Below are 15,225 nucleotides of genomic sequence, written 5' to 3'. Positions count from 1 at the left end.
TGACACTTTATACTCATTTGGTAACAACTTTCCATTTCCTCTTCCCCCCAATCCCTGGCAACCACCATTCTATTTCTGCTTCTATGAATTGGACTACTTTAGATACCTAGGAAATGTTCTTGAGATGTCCTTTTCTCACACAGCCAGTGCATCAGCTAGTTTTAGGACCTCTCCATATAGAGGCATCCTGAGCCACTATTACTAAGGTGCCATCATGTTTTGCCTGGACCATTGTTATAACCTCCTCACTGGAGTCCCTGCCTCCACTTTTGCTCCGGTCTAATCTGCCCAGAGAAATCAGAATGATGATTAAAAGATGTAGACCAGACCCTGTCAAAACCATCCCATGCCTCCCTACTGAATTTCTGTGAACTCTGAGTTGCCTCCACAGCCCGCAAGGCATGCATACTATGGCCCTGCCCTCCTCCTGGACACCATCTTGTTAGTCATTGTGCTCTGGCCGGTGGTCTCCTTGCTATTCTGGAACAAGCCCAGCTGGCTCCCAACCCTGGGACTTTCCACTTGCTTCTCTCTCTGCTTGAACTCCCTTTCAGGTCTCTGCACAAACTGGCCTCCTTCAGACCTCTGATCAAATGTCATCTCAGAGAGGTCTGCCTGGGTCATTCGATTTAGAGCAGTGCTCTCTACTCCTATGGTAATGGTTTTTCTTCGTTACCAGACACAGTATTACATATTTATTTTTTTCTTGTTTATTGTGTTCTCTTCAACTAGATAGAATAGTTAGCTCTGAAGCTGGAATGTCATTTCTGATCTCATTCACTGCTAAATCCCCTAAACTTAAAATGGTGCCAGATGCATAGTAGATTTTCAACACATGTTTGTTTAGTGAATTAATACTTTTTTCCCCCCAACTATTACTTTACTGATATTACTATGTTTAAGTTACATGGAAAAGACAACCAATCAGTTCTGCCCCATTTCAGGAAAAGTTTCCAGTCAACACCAATTATGTGGTGACAAAGAACTAGGAACGGTGACATCTTTGGGTCACGACTGACAAGGAAGGATGGGCTCCGGTGCTATGGTTCATCTCCAACAAGAATATGGCACAGCGACCAGCACAAGCCATACTAACACTGAACCTTTAGCGCTGGTCACAAACTTGGGTCTCTTCCCTGAAGCTAGCAAATCAAGTGAAATAAGTGGGTTTAAATAAAAAAACATTTTTTTAAATGAAGCCCAAATAAGTTTAAAAATCATGCTCTTGACACATTTTCCTTTCAAAATTTACATAAAACACACTTTTTCACTCTAACAGCTCAGATTTTTTTCCCTCACATAGCCCATCATGTAGCTGCAGGTAGACTATTCTGCCTCAAGATGTAAACATAGGGAAAAAAATTAACGGCATCTGCATAATATTCTCTTTACACACTGCTGCTGGATGGAAAATTGAAAAGTAAAAAAAAAGAAAGAAAGAAAAAAAGGTTCCCTCTTAGATTCTCACAACCTCTTGTTATGCAGTTCATGAATCCGACCCTGATGCTAAGATGACAGTGTATGTAAGTAGATTTTTGTTTTCAGTGAAGGAGACCTGGGAAAAGATGGAGTTATCTCTTCTTCTTCAAGAGTTATCAGATGGTACATGCTCCTCGAAGCCCGTTCCAGGATCACACGGCCGTCCTTAGAGTGCTGGCTGTCTTCAGTGGCGAACTCATAGATCCATCCCAGTTTGCTATTGCAGTTCTTGCAGCTCACATCTTGAACCATGTGGTGGCCAGTGAGCATGACCCAGTCTTGAACTTCACTGTAGTGCAGGTTAACTACCTTGTTAAAAAGAAATGCTCTGCCAGTGGCACCTGTGAACCGAGTGGAGATGAGCTCTGAGCAGTTGGTCAGGATTGTATCGCAGTTTGCAGAAGAAAACAGACAGGTACCACCGATATGATTGAGGAAAATTCTGCCCATTTTTATAGCTGAGGTTCTAAAAACCCCAAGCGGCTCTGAGATCTGTGGTCGCCAGCTGCTCTTTGCTCCTCAGCTGGGATGAAGCGAATTAATACTTTTTACTATGCTTAAGGTCTAATTAATCTTTTACTTCTACCATATTTGTACAAGGAACTTCTTTCTAATTCAAAGTATCAGGCGGTAGTCATCTTGTATAAGATTTTATTGTTGAAAGAAAGTATAATTGTGGGGCAAGCAGAGACCTAAAAATTGAGATATATGGACCTTCAGTGATTCACTTATTTTTTGAAGCTGTTTAAAATTTCTGTGCTTCAATTTCCTTAATTTCTCAAATAACGTTGATAGTAAACTTTATCTAGCTTAATTCTGAATTTGCTGTGATGATTAACTATATGCAAATACTTGGAATGACATAAAAAATCTATTAAAGTGAGATAGTAATATTTTACTCTACTATATTTTAATTATTACCCTTTATTTCTATAGCTCTGTCTACATGTTTATTTTCCTTCATTATCAAGAATCTTTATATCAGCAGATCTTAGCATATTATAAATACACAATACAAAGAAACCACTAGTGCTTTGTTTTGGTAACCATTCTCTAGTGTTTGGTTTATTGAGGTAAGAAATAGTTTAGTAACAGAAGTCTTAGATAAGAAGCTAAAAGAATTAGCAAGGACCAGGTTTTTAAATCCAAGCAAATCTCTGATAAAAGAGTCTGAAGTGAGGGGGGTTGAACTTCAATCCACCAGCAAAGATGTGAGGTTTAGGCAGGAGCCCTTTGGTGAGGACTCTTGGGAGGCCGAAATAGGCAGGAGCGCAGAGTTCATGTGCACAGGCCAAGTGCAGCATCCAGGAAGACAAGCGAAACATAAATCTCCCTGGGTGAGCTCTTCACTTCACTGCAAATGCCATGAGTGTTATTATTTACTGCATTTCTGGACAATAGACCAGAATATCAAGTCTTCTGTCCTGGCTTCTATCCCACCCGTAGGACCATTTAAGAAAAACCCATACAGTCACTGCCCATCCTCTCTGTATTTGCTCTTGTGATCACATACCCTGGATAACTCTAACTCTAAAATTCAGTCTGGTTTGAAAGAACTCCCAAAGAGTGTAAATTACATTTTAATTTTTTCCCTACTTTATAGATGAAGAAAGTAGAGCCCAGAGAGGTTAATCGAGTTGTCCAAGGCTGCATAACAAGTTGGAAGTTGATTCCAAGTTGTTGCTCTTTTTGTGTAGGTAGAAGCATGTCTTTATCCACAGGAATTGATTTCATTTGGAAGAATCAGAAAAAAACTCATTGCTTCAGTATGTATTTTATGAGTTTTTTCAGACATTGACCTGGGACCTCATAACTATTTACAGGTAACAATTGTTTTGGTAACTGTCCAGCTATACGGCTTACTGCTTGGGCAGCCTCAGGCAAGGTTCTTAAATTTTTTTGTATCTTGTGGTTATATTTCCTTTCTGGGAAAATGCAGATAAAATTGTATCTATCTCATTGGGTTGCTCTGTATAACTGAACATATATAAAGTATCAGAGCAGTGCCTGGTACATAGTAAGTGATATATACATATTTATTTTTATAGTACCTAGATACAAATGTGGACAATACCAGAGTACATTAGAACTTATTCTTAGGGGTTGTCATCTTGAACATAGTTTTGTAAAAAAAAAGAAGCCTTGTCCAAAAGAAAGCACTTCATTGTCGTCTCCAGATGCAGTAATACAAAGCCATCACTAGATGGCAACTGTAATCCGTTGTAACTTCAGCTGCAGTGGTTTTAGCAAATGGGTCCAACCTTGGAATCTATTTTCTGTGCCTCACAGCATTGTGAACTCAGGCTGCCTCTTCCCCACAAGGTGGGCCTTTAACAGAACTGTTTTGGTCAGCAAAGTTTGCCTTCTGTGGCCACTCTTGGTGGCTCCCAGTCCTCCTGATGGTAGGCTCACAGAAGCCTGGGTTTCTGTGCCTCCATCCCTTGTGAAATTGCGTATCAGGAGTGCTCTTGGACAAGGTCAGAATCCTGTGTTAAGATTAGTCAGTGGTTCTTCAAATGTATCGCTTCAGCATCACCTGGGAACTTGTTAACATGTAAATACTTGGTCCGCATCCCAGACCTGCTGACCAGGAATCAGTTTTAACAAGCCCTGCTGATGATTCTGATGTCTGTGGAAGTTAGAGAACCACTGAGATGAAGCAATGTTCAGCATCATATACATGTTGGCACTGGGTGGATCCTCGGAGAATATTTTGTACAACCCTCTCATTTTGTTGAGAAAGCAACTGAGTCCAGAGAAGTTAAATGACTCACTGAAGACCACAGGGTTAGGCTTGTGGCAGAGCCAGGTCCCAGGGCTGCCAAGTTGTATCCTCCAGCTTTTCCCACCCTCACCCAATTTCCCCCTCACAACTAAGGCTACCAAGTACATATTTTAGCCTGATTCCTACTCAGGAAGGAAAAACAAACTTTTATCTTTTTATACAGGAGTGGATTCACTCATTACAACTGACATTTCTACAGGGATAAAAAATGAAGTGTGATGTGCGCATGTGTGTGTTGGAAGAGTGTGTGTCTGTGTTGGAAGTGAGGGGGATCAAGTAAAAAAAGTCACATTCTCAGTGGTTAGGAGAGGCATTTATGCAGGATACCCGGGGAAATAGGTAAGTGCGGCCAAGGCAGGCAAAGGCATTAGGGAAGACCTGTGAGAGGAGGAAGCTTCAGAGCCGAACTTTAGGGGGTGATGGGTAGGAGTTCACCAGGAAAAGCAGGGAAGGGATATTCAAAAAGAGAGCTCAGCATGTGCAAGGCGTGGGGTCATGAAACAGTGTGGCGAATCACAAGAGTTTGGTTTGATGGTGGGGTAGGGTGTATGTGGAGGAATTACCATATTATAAATAATAATGACATTGCTACTACTACTAATTGCTGACACTTATTGAATATTAACTATGCACCAAGTGTTGCACTAACATTTTACATCTACTATTAATTTAATCCTTAAACAACTTTGTGAGTGTCTACTCTTATTCCTATTTCATAGATGACAATAGAAACACATGTACTGTTCTATTTTCCTTAAAATCAAGTGTTACTATTTTCCATTTCTTAGACAGACATTGAACATGGAAAAAGAGCCTTGATATTTACTTGTTCCACAACGATCTCCATAATGCATAGTAAGTATATATTTTTGAGGCACGAGGAATATGTTCTTAGTACATATAATTTTATTATAAGCGTATTTTTCTTTTTTTAAAAAAGATTTATTTATTTATTTGACAGAGAGAGACACAGTGAGAGAGGGAACACAAGCAGGGGGAGCGGGAGAGGGAGAAGCAGGCTTCCTACTGAGCAGGGAGCCGGATATGGGGCTTGATCCCAGGACTCTGTGATCGTGACCTGAGCCAAAGTCAGACGTTTAACAACTGAGCCACCCAGGCACCCCAAACGTATTTTTCGTAAGTGCCTAAAATCAGGAGGATTTTGACAGCCTTTCTTTTTTATTTTATTTTTTTATTATGTTATGTTAATCACTATACATTACATCATTAGTTTTTGATGTAGTGTTCCATGATTCATTCCTTGCGTACAACACCCAGTGCTCCATTCAGTACGTGCCCTCTTTAATACCCATCACCAGGCTAACCCATCCCCCCACCCCCTCCCCTCTAGAACTCTCAGTTTGTTTCTCAGAGTCCATAGTCTTTCATGGTTTGTCTCTCCCTCCGATTTCCCACCCTTCATTTCTCCCTTCCTACTATCTTTTTTTTTTTTTTTAACATATAATGTATTATTTGTTTCAGAGGTACAGGTCTGTGATTCAACAGTCTTACACAATTCACAGCGCTCACCATAGCACATACCCTCCCCAGTGTCTATCACCCAGTTACCCCATCCCTCCCACCCCCCACCACTCCAGCAACCCTCAGTTTGTTTCCTGAGATTAAGAATTCCTTTCTTTTTTTAACTCAAGGAATGAATGTCTCATTATTCTTTGGTCTATCAGAAACTGTGGAAGTAGCCAGGTTTTTATGATAATAGATGATTTGTGTTTGAAAAGTGGCAAAGAAAGCTCATGTCAATGATTTGACTCACTGAAGAAAGGAAGCTAAGTAATGACTGAGTGATCTGGTCTGAAATCATTGGCTTGGTTATATTTTTGGCTTAGACTGTGTAAACATTCTCTATGAATGTGCTTTTCACATATTAAATGGATATCAGTCAATATTAGCATCTCTCCTTCCTTGCACGGGAGTACCCACAACCAAACTAAAAACTCAAGTTATAAAGTTCTGGTAGGATTTGGAATTCCTAGCTCTTCCTAGGTAAGCTTCCAGAAATTCCTGGAGTCTTTGGGATACTTTTCAGTGATTTCATTTTTTTCCTGAGAAAGTAATTTTTTCTGCTCCTTAGCTTTCCCATCTGCAAAATATTGGTGTTGGATGAGATAATCTAGAAAGCTCCTTTCTTTGGATTTATGATTTTAATGATTAAATGGCCCAAAGAACTCATTGCTGAGGGTTTTTTTGTAGTAAAAATTTAGTGTTCTTTCCATAAAAGAAGTTATCAAACCAAGTATTTCTCCATGAATTTTTTTTTAAAGATTTTATTTATTTATTTGAGAGAGAGAGAGAGAGAGAGAGAGAAACAGCATGAGAGGGGAGAAGGTCAGAGGGAGAAGCAGGCTCCCCGCTGAGCTGGGAGCCCGATGCGGGACTCGATCCCGGGACTCCGGGATCATGACCTGAGCCGAAGGCAGTCGCCTAACCAACTGAGCCACCCAGGCGCCCCTCTCCATGAATTTTTAATTGGGATGCCTAAAATACTCTACATTTAACTTTTGAGGATCACTAAGACCCTATCTAGCTCAAAGATGTGATTATATGATATGTTCCCACATGACATTTTACACATCTCCGGGGCTAAGAACCAAGGCCAGTTTTAGGTAGACGACGCCTTTGGAAATAATGGATGGCCAACTGGTTTCAAGGCGGAAGAGTTGCACTTTACATGGTGCTGAACTTTTCTGATTGCTGCAGTAACAATTCAGAGCTTCAGAGCTTGAATCTTTACACGTGTCCACAGCTGAGGGCAAACCACTTTTCCAAGAAAATCCTGAAAACCTAACTCAATTTTGACCTTTCTTGTCTAGAGAATTTGAATAGTCCACAGGGTGCTTTATCTTGAATCAAAGGAAGGGCAATAATGCCTGAAAGGAGAACCTATAAGATGTATTATCATTTCTAAACTTTGTGATTAGAAACAAAATTTGCATTTTACTCCTCTCAAACAGTTTTTGCCTTTCTCATTTATAGGCACTTTTGGAGTTGATTACAAAAGTTTTTCTATTTACTTATTACAAAAGCAGTGCATGTTTATTCTGGAACTGTTATAGAAAAGCGTAATTAAGGACATAGAGATGTCTACGATTCTGCCACCCACAGTTGGTTATTTTTTCTTTTATTCTAGGTAAGCAAGAACATTAGGGAATTGGCAATAAGTTCTACATTATATTTTGAAAACTTCTTTTAAAAATTAACATATAATTAGCTAATTTGCACAATTTTTAAGCTCTACCTTCAAAGGCAGCATATTACTATCATTGTATAAAAAGTTATAAAACTCTGTAGTTTTTACTGTTTTCGTATTTTCAGTGCCATTTTGACTTAAGTCCCTTTCTGTTTGTTTTCATTCTCCTTATTTATTTATTTGTTTGTTTGTTTGTTTGTTTATTTATTTGACAGAGAGAGACACAGCGAGAGAGGGAACACAAACAGGCGGAGTGGGAGAGGGAGAAGCAGGCTTCCCGTGGAGCAGGGAGCCCGATGCGGGGCTCGATGCGGGGCTCGATGCAGGGCTCGATGTGGGGCTCGATCCCAGGATCCTGGGATCATGACCTGAGCCGAAGGCAGACGCTTAACAACTGAGCCACCCAGGCGCCCCTTCATTCTCCTTTTTCCAAAAAATATTCAAGATCATTTCAGCCCACTTTCTTCCACGTGGGTATAATATATAGAGGAAAGCACACCTCTGAAATTCATACCACACTGTTTTGGGGTTTTTGTGTTTTTTTTTTTTTTTTGTTTTGTGTTTTAACATAAGACCTTTGCTTTATAAACAACAGGCAAGTTTCAACACACTGGGAGCAGCGTTATAAAGATTTCTGTCATAACATATAGAAAAATATTGTAACATAAAGAAAATAACAAAAATTTTTGTTGCAACTTTTAGAAAGTGAGGTGTAACTTCTCCTTCATATAATCTTTGATAGTATGTATTTTTCAAAAACATGTTCACAAGCCTACTAACTCTCTACTCTTTGAGGGCAGAGCTCTGGTCTTATTACCCAATATTTCTTCAATGTCTAGAGCTATTCCTGATCCAATGTGTTTGCTGGATAAACACTTGTGGAGCTGAAATGGATAAAATAGAATAAATTCCAAATATTTTAATATTTTTGTGATAGGTTGCCTTGTGATTTCTAATAGCATTGCAGTAAGAGGCAGCAATGGTTAAGAGCTTAGCTTCTGCTCTCTGCTGCTAATTTTCAAATCCCCAAATGAGATAATCTTGGTCTAACTCTCAGCATAGTGCTGAGTTCACATAATAAATGCCAAGTAGATGTTAGCTTTCAGTGATTTGGGCTTTTTTTTTTTTTTTTTTACTATATATATATTAGTCTCCTAAATAAGAACCCATTTTTTTCCCTGAGGACTTTCAGTTAGATTTTTCAAAACAAGAATAATCTCCTTCTTTAGTGGTTATATATAAAATATCTTAAAGAGTTGGTAGGGGGAATAAAATATGCCATATTTTATAATAAATTTATATATAATTGCTATTTTACATTACCTGTATCACCTAATATTCCAACGTCTCACTCACTCATAATATTTAATGGGAACATATTTTAAAATAAAGTGTGCTACAGAGTCATAAATATAATTTATAGTTCTTTCCATGGTCCTTGTACTCTAAGCCTTTCAAGCATTCAGCAAGTATTAACATGACCCCTTTTAATGAATGAGCGATTTGAGGCATCAACTAATGACATCTGACGTTTCCCTTGCATGCGGAAGATACATGAGAATGACCAAATTGCAACTCTGAATCCGCATTGCTCTATGTGTAACAGAATCTTTGGAAATTTGTCTCAGCCACATCAAGACAGATGCATAAACTAGCCTAGTACTGTGAAAAGTCTGAACAATGGAATCCTCTAGTCCAGCTCTATCCAATAGAAACAATGGGAGCTATTCAGACAATAGAAACTAAGAGAAACATATATGACTTCACATTTTCTAGGAGCCACATTAGAAAAATTAAAAGAAACAGGTGAGATTAGTTTTAGTATGTTTTATTTAACTCAAGATGTCCAAAATATTATCATCTTTATGTGCAATCGATATAAGAGGTATTGAGATACTTAACGTTCTTTGTATTTTCATTGAAAGTCTTAGAAATCCTATGTGTATCTTACACTCACAATACATCTCAACTGGGACTAGCCACATTTCAAGTGCTCAAGCCATGTGACTCATGGCTACGATATTGGGCAGTGCTGCTCTAGTCATTTCAGCTTAGGAGGCACCAGAGGGCAGGAGCATGGCGTAGAGGCAAGGAGACAAAGACCAGTTTGGACTATTGTGTGCCTGTTCTTGGCTCTGACATTTGATATTGAAGTGGCTGTGAACAGTGATTTAGTGTCTCTGGGTCTCAAATTTCTACTGCCTGTAATGGAGATTGTTAGTAGCTGCCATACTCCTCTTAGGAGGCTGGGGGGAAGATTAAATAAGATATTGTATGTGTAAGTGCTCTGTTAGATCATAAAGCACCATACATATGTAAGGCATTATTACCCCTGTTATTGTAGATTTACTCTCATGACTTGCCCAAGGCCACATTCCCAGTTGGTAGGAGAATCAAGGATAGAATCTGGGGCTTCTGACTTCCAGCCATCTGCTTCAACTAAAGCTGTTCGTACCAAGCTAGCTTTAAAAACAAAACAAAACAAAACAAAACAAAACAAAACAAAACAAAACAAAAAACCTCCAAACCTTTCTACTTCAAAAAAGAAATAAGGAAAAGAGTGTCACTAAGAAATAAATTCCATATAATAGTTAGGGTCTTCTTGACCACTGTCATAATGTTCTGAAGTTAAAATTATACATATAGGATATTTATATACTTATATATCAGAATTACAACCATCAAGGATTGGACTTTATTGCTGTCATATAATATAAAACCCATGTTCTCAATGTTTCAAACAACTTTTAAATTGAATTGTGGTTTCCCCACTCTACTTACCTCCAAAATATAGTAGAACCACGAGAAAGCCCTTCTGCAGTGGGCTTGATTAATAAAACAGATCAATTCAGCAGATTTTCCATGGATAGTTTTGGTTACAGATGTAGTTCATTAATTCCCATGTGTGAGACACCTCTCTAGTGTCAGTCCAAGAGACACATTGATCTCTGAACACAAAGTGGGAATAATTCCGTTCAAGCCATACTATTTAAGTGCTTACTGTGCTTAAGGCACATTAGATATTTTAATGAGTGAAGGAGTTTATTTCCATGATAATTGTCTCTTAGAGATATATGTTATTTAACTTGAAGAAAATATGGAATCTGTCTACCAAAATGTCTATGACATATGATTCAGTAATCTGTATTTTCAGAAAGTAAAAAGATGATCAGAAGGGTAGTTCCCAGATTATTTAAAAGTAATTTTAAAAAGTGACATTCTTTACTTTTGGAGGGCACACAGAGGATTAGTTATCATGACCTATTTCCATGTTTCTAACCATAAGTCTATCATGGTTTTCATATTTACATTTTTTTTTGTTATTTTCTACATTCATTTCAAATGAATTTCTTCATGGAACTTTAAAAACCACACAAAATGTCTAGAGCCTTATACTATGTGAAATTAGGCACAAACCAAGTTCGTTTTCACTGAGAAGAAACCCACTCAAAAAGTTCTTTATTCTTTTTTCTATCAAAATTCCTTCTTTAAAGTGACTTTCAGCTGGTTACATTTATTAGAAAACTATCATATACAAGCTTCGGCCTGCCTGAGTTGATGACCATGTTGAATAAATGTAATTTTTATTTTCATTTGTTGAATCATTGCTGTTGATTATTGAATGGAATCGGTTTTTGAGTAACCTTTACATTTTATTGCTTTTGCACCCTAGTTTAAAACCAAAGCTTAATTTTTTAAAAGTCCAATAAAATGTATTTTTTGATGTTTCCACCATAACTTTATAAGCAATTCCTCTCCCCTACCCTATAATAACCACCTCCTGCATTTTTATGATTTAGTTTAACATTATTATTGTAATTTTTTACTGGGTGAGCCCATCAATGTCCTTGGCAGCAAGATTTCATTACAAGAAATCCAGAAGCCGAGCCTGTAGTTGATTGCAACAATTATAAAATTTCTCTGGATTGAGTTCAGAGCCTTACCCTGACATTATGAATGGAACAGAGTCATACCTCCTTCATCAGCTTTTCCAAAATACACCATTGGTTTGAGTCCTATAAGCTGTTGCTTAAACAGACATCTATTTTTTTATTCAATGGTTTTGCATTATAAATATTCCATTTGATTAACATCTGGCTTTGATGGCATCCAGCCAAAATAATTAGAGGTACCTGTAGTAAAAATGTGATACTTTAGGAAAATCATTAATGTATTTGCATTTCTTCAAAAACTCTGAATGAATTCGTTCTAGACAGGATGTGGTCCCATGGCATTAGCTGTAGGGCCACATGCTATGCTTTTCTTTTTGTTCAAGTACACCTTGAGCGAGAATGTAAAAATCTGAGGAATCTTGACTATTCATTCTTCAAATTACTAAATAAAATGACATAGACTATGAAAAGCCATTGTACTATTGAATATCAGGAAATACTGAGTTGGGTGCCCAAAAGTCACACTTAAGAACAGGCTGGTAATAAGCATAGGGTGGCTATGAATACTATGAGAAGGGTGTTTTTTCTTTTTCCAATCAAAGTTCTCAAAAGTTAATGATGTACTTTATATTTTAATTGCTTCGACTAAGAGATCAATTAAGGAGTAAGAAGTATTGGTGTACTGTTGGTTTTTAATTGAGGATATGTTCAATATTGTATATGAATAAAACTGCATTTGTTATATCTTGCTCTGTTTCATACATCCTAGACTGTCGTTAGGAAAATTTAGTACATGTCACTTCAGTCATCTGAAAGGAATCATTTCTCATTTCAGCTCATAACATAAAACTATAAAGTATCAGCCAGAAAAAAAAAAAAACAACCAACAAAATCTTGGCCCAATTAAGAGAAATCTGATAATGGTAGAAAAGCACATAAAGACATGACTGGGAGATGATAAGATTATTTTAATTTTCCCATTTGCATTGGAATTATTTATTTTACAAATCTCCAGATCTTTTATTACTTAAAACCCTCTGTTGAATCACGAAAAGAAGCTTAAGTTAGCAATTTTCCTCTGCAAAATCTAGCTGCTAGCATCTGGTGAACACTTGGATACCTAGTCAGGTCCTATGGAAATAATTATTTTAAGACTCTATTCAACATGCCTGGGCTTAAAAATCAGCTAGAATCACACTCTGCACATGTATTCTACCCTGGAGGATTTTAAAGCCTGGCATTAGCGATGGCTTCCAGGCTTTCTGCAGCAGTGAAGACGGGGATGGGACATGGGACATGCAGGCAGGCTGGATACCCCAGTGTCTGTCAATGGCCCCTGTGCTCCGGGACGGGGACTTCCATCTGCAGTTGGTCTGTGGACCACCCAGGGCTGGGCCACTGCACCACCCGCCATTGCTTCTCACACTTACATTTATTTTATTTTACTGTTTTTAATTAATTTTTTTAAAAGATTTTATTTATTTGACAGAGAGAGACACAGCGAGAGAGGGAACACAAGCAGGGGGAGTGGGAGAGGGAGAAGCAGGCTTCCTGTGGAGCAGGGACCCTGATGCGGGGCTCGATCCCAGGACCCTGGGACCATCACCCCAGCCGGGGGCAGACGCTTAACGACTGAGCCACCCAGGCGCCCCTCACACTTACATTTAGACTTGGTTGGCCTGTGGAATCAAGAACCAGTGTCCTTGCTTGTGCCTTCCTGTGGGCACGCCTGCAGCTGGTTTTTGTCTCTTCACCAGATGTTGCTTCACTTCCAGAACAGTTTCTGAGGTAGAAAAAAGAGGATACTTTTACTCAATTGGAAGACAACAAGAAGCTGAGTTGTTATCAAAGTATACTGTTTTGGGGTCAAAGGAGAAATTATATACTAGGAATGTATAAATACATACTTCAATAAAAAATGCTATTATTTACCAAAATGTAAGCGCACATTTAGAAGATATTAGAGATTCTTGTATAGTGATTAGGAGAGAATAATTTTTTGTGTTTCTGTGTATGCAAATACATACTTATTTATTTTAATACATATACTATATAGAGTCTTTGTCCAGATAAACAATCTATTGTCTATCTTTATTGCTTTTCATGGTTATATTATATGTTAAGTTCTCATTCATTTAATTCCCATTAATACAGATTTGAGATAATTTAGAGAGGATTGGCATTTGTTACAGAGGAAGCAAATTTATGAGGAAGTAATACCTAAGGGAGAAAAGTTAGATTTATTTAAGAAAAGTAAATTTTTCCAGCAATGTGTTTCTATCTAATTTGCATACAACAGTATTTGAGTTAGAAATTGTTCTTTGTTATTTATCAAGTCAGATCTGATAGAACTGTAATTTGGCAACATTTTCAGGTTTTCATTTGAGTTTTTGCTGTAATTTAATTACTTAAATATACTTTATAAATCATCTGTAATTTAGACTTTTTACAAATCATATGGGACTTCTCTCCATGTGAACTCAATTTTCAGAAATTTAACTGTGTTTTGGATAATAGATACTCTCTAACTTATTTTGGTATGTTTTGTAGATACTTATTTAGGAAATATTCTCTACATTTGTTGCTCAAAAAAGACTTAAACAAGAACAACTTCAGACATTTAAATAAAAAGATTTGAAAGCCCATGATTGGTTGGTTAAGAAGTAAGTGCAGAATTGGGTATACAATTTAGAATTTCTGCAATGTGATATAAGTGATATATTCTAGAGTGGTAATATTCAGTAAAACTTTGTGTGGTAATGGAAATGTTACATATCTCACTATTCACATAGTGAGTGGCCACATATGACTATTGAGTTCTTGAAAGGTGGCTAGTGTGAGTGAGGAACTGAGTTTTTAGTTTTATTTCACTTTAATAAATTTCAATTGAAATATCTACTTGTGGCTAATGGAGAGGAGAGATCTAGAGTTTTTCTGTATTCTGTATTTAACATGAAATGAAGAAGTACTTGGAAGTCTTCTAGCTGCTGAATGTCTATGAAACACAAGTGTCCCCAAAACACAAAGCTGGGGCTCTGACACATGTATACAGGCCTGATCGCTGGATGCACCGATACTCTGAACTTTGGCTCAACTCGTGGATATTCAGACACAAGTTTGGATTCACTATAGGTGATTTGAGAACACTTTGTCTCTAGAAAGCCGTGGGATCTCAAATGATCTCTGATAATAACATTCAATGATGGTAAATGGACTCAAGGGCTTGACTTTTCCAGTTCGTTGCCTGTACAGTGTGACTGGCAGTTAACAAAGACAGATGTGAAGGAGATACTGCACAAACAGCTGCCTCCATGAAAAAGAAACTCTTTAGATTCAGACTGGACAGGAGAAACAGGCTGGTAAATACTTTTGTGCCTTTGCCCAAATTATTCCTCAATAAATATTCATGGAGCACTGCTATGTGCAAGACACAATGCATAAATGTTGAAAAATAATAGAGCCCTCTGCCCTCACAGTGGTTAACTGTATTAGACAATAAGATTTTTTTCCAATGTCTTCTTCCAAAATTCATTTTTTTCTGGATATGGTGAAAATAAAATAGGAGAAAGATACACAGGATGGACAGAAATGCTGAGGATCACTATCATGTGCGTGTCATACATCTTATTCCTTTTACATCTCTCTGCAGTTTTCACAGTTCTGTACCCAAATAGATGACAAAACCGGTTTTTGAAATGCAACTCTGGAAGCAGTGAAAATAAAAGAAAAGACCCCAGTGACATCTTTAGAACATGAGATGAGTATCATCATTTAGCATTTACTGAGTGTTTACAACATGTTTAAAATGAGTTCTTTCCTCTCTAGTAGCCAGAAGAATGTCCTTTAAAACAATTACTACT

General features: G+C 37.7%; 1 pseudogene; it reads right to left on the bottom strand.

Moving 5' to 3' along the window:
- Positions 1 to 1,585: 1,585 nt before the first annotated feature.
- On the bottom strand, positions 1,586 to 1,929 carry LOC114221045 (protein yippee-like 5 pseudogene; annotated as a pseudogene).
- Positions 1,930 to 15,225: the final 13,296 nt, after the last annotated feature.

The sequence above is a fragment of the Eumetopias jubatus genome, unplaced genomic scaffold, assembly GCF_037043125.1.
Source record: "Eumetopias jubatus isolate StellerSeaLion01/CBP00866 unplaced genomic scaffold, mEumJub1_p1.0 scaffold_1, whole genome shotgun sequence".
NCBI classification, from domain to species: Eukaryota; Metazoa; Chordata; class Mammalia; order Carnivora; family Otariidae; genus Eumetopias; species Eumetopias jubatus.
The sequence above is the reverse complement of the archived record's forward strand: the minus strand, read 5'-3'. Positions and strand labels throughout refer to the sequence as shown.